Below are 2,500 nucleotides of genomic sequence, written 5' to 3'. Positions count from 1 at the left end.
ACTGTAAATAATAATAAAGTAAACGCCAGGTTATTGTGTAAAATACATATTTAGCCACCGGACAGAATGCCCCCGCCCACTGTAAAAAATATCGCGAAAATTGCTAAAACTATAGAAAGCAGTAAATTTAAAAATTTTGACACTCATCTTTTATTTACTTTAATTACAATAATAAACCATAAACCTTAGTTGTAAAAAAACAAAGTTGTCCTTTAACCACTTCAACTATATATACATAGGATATTTAAAAAATACATTAAAAAAAATAACTCTCCAGCGGCTTCTATTCTTCTGGGGGTCCTTGATATGAAAATGTTTGAGAGCCACTGGTTTAACAACATGAGAAAGCAAGCCCAAATAAGCAACTACACTTTTTTTGTAAATTAACGGCATACTTTGATCATACTACAGCGTCATACAAAATCATCAAAACTAAATAAAGTAAAGAAGCATTAAGCTCGAAACGCGTCCCGAAGCGACGCGTTTTGAGCTTGTAGATCTGCTACTTTTGCTGTTGTTTTATTTGAATCCTGAAAAGTAACATTTTTGGACGTATGGCCTCAGGTCTGAATGGGTTAAACCAGCGGATTGTGGCCAGAGCCAGCAGATAAACACACAAGACCACATCTAAAGCTACGCATCTAAGATAATTTTGGTTCCAACATTTTACACTTAAACAAATAAAACAATTAAATATAGCCTATCGGTCGTCTCCAGAATCTGGATGGGAGCCAGATATCTGTCGTGGAATCGGGCTCTATTTGACACGTACTAGTGTGTGATGCTTCAAGTGGAATCCAGTTCCATGCTGCCCGAGGCTACCGGCAATTAAACATGCGTAGCGTCCGGATGCATTAACGCGCTCACACGTTACATGGCAACGCACACGCGCCGCATGGCGTGCGCTCACTCAAACATTGCACGCCGTGCGCGCGCCGATAGGCTGCACGGATAATTAGTCACGTGACGTGCATGTGTGTGACAGGAAGTAACCTGCAGGCAGAGGTGTTCATGTAATGACCATGAATATGAAACGGTGCAGAGAGAGAGAGAGAGAGAGAGAGAGAGAGAGAGAGAGAGAGAGAGAGAGAGAGAGAGAGAGAGAGAGATTGAACAGAACCAAAGTGGTGTCTCTCTCTCTCTCTCTCTCTCTCTCTCTCTCTCTCTCTCTCTCTCTCTGTCTCTCTCTCTCTCTCTCCCTCCATCCTGGAACAATTTCAGAGCAGCCATATTGGAAAGACATTGGGCCTCTTCCTTACTTCCATCACAGGCGTTTACCAATGGTGCTAATGAAGGCTCTGTTCCATTTAGTGTAGCACAGTGGTTCTCAAATCTTTTAATTTCAAGTGGTGTAGCAGAGTGTTTCCAGTGAGCCGTCATGCACCATATCAGCACCCTGGACTCCTTTAGACCAGAATGGAACAGAGCCTCCATTAGTATCATATCATTGGTAAGACCTGTGAAGGAAGAGGCCCAATTCCTTTCCAATATGGCTGCTGTTCTGATGGACTCACTGAGGCGAGTGTGAAACCAGAGGTCACAACATGAACTCCAGAGCACTCCAGTGTTCTCCGACTCCGAGTGTTGTTTCCAAACACACCCAAACATCACTGAGGACGGCTTCCAGCCAGACGGAGATATGAGACCCCAAGGAACCCAGAGGAACCCAGAGGAACACGGTAGCCAAATTCCAATACTCCAACTTTCACACTCGCTCACTCCACTCGTCGCGCCTTCCGAGCGAGGAGGAGAGAATTAGATGTGAATCCTGGAGGAATCGAGTAGTTGGACTGACGGCTAGATTCCAATCCCTCACATTCCTGCCTGCTCGCTCACTCGCTCCTCCTGCATGTCATGTTGTATATCAATAATGATAATAATGAATTGCATTTTTATAGAGCTTTTCCATGTGCTCAAAGCACTTTACAATGGTTCATTCATTCATACAGGAGGGGGACATTGGTTAGATGCTGTATGCATTCTAGCCCACACCACAACAAACAGTAAGGTTGTATGAATAAAGATCAACCCATTATTTAATTTGTTGCTTCAGTAGCTTTGATCACAGTTTTTTCATAAATCAGTGCTATTGAAGTGTGGTTAAGAAAATATTGATCCAATGAAAAGTATTACATAGCACTTCTGACAAAACCAGCTAACTCCATTGGATCCTCAAACTTTCTGCTAAACCATCTTAGTCCAGCAAAGGGGGGTGGAGTTAGCTGGTTTTGCTGACTCCAGGCTCCACCCCCTTTTGACCTCCAACCTCATTGTGAGCTTGGAGGTCCATTCAGCTGTTCTTATCAATGATGAACAAAACCTCCTAACTCCACTTTTTTTTTTTTTTTTTTTTATTTCCTGAAAAATTAACAATTTGTAATTAGCTGGTTTCTGCCCAACAGCAGAGATATATAAATGCACTTTAGTATCTCTGTTTAATTAAGTGGGACACTTTCACTCTCAGACAGTTCACAGTGCACACATGCACGCCCTGCGTTAT

At 42.5% G+C, this 2,500-nt stretch overlaps 1 protein-coding gene across 1 annotated transcript in view; it reads right to left on the bottom strand.

The window, feature by feature from the left end:
• The window catches only part of reln (reelin), a gene marked incomplete at its 5' end in the record, with an annotated part of 178,783 nt that overhangs the window by 135,216 nt on the left and 41,067 nt on the right, over nt 1-2,500 (bottom strand). The gene's annotated exons all lie outside the window — the stretch shown is intronic.

Source organism: Gymnoscopelus microlampas (genome assembly GCF_963454915.1).
Source record: "Gymnoscopelus microlampas genome assembly, chromosome: 6".
In the NCBI taxonomy this organism is placed as follows: Eukaryota; Metazoa; Chordata; class Actinopteri; order Myctophiformes; family Myctophidae; genus Gymnoscopelus; species Gymnoscopelus microlampas.
The sequence above is the reverse complement of the archived record's forward strand: the minus strand, read 5'-3'. Positions and strand labels throughout refer to the sequence as shown.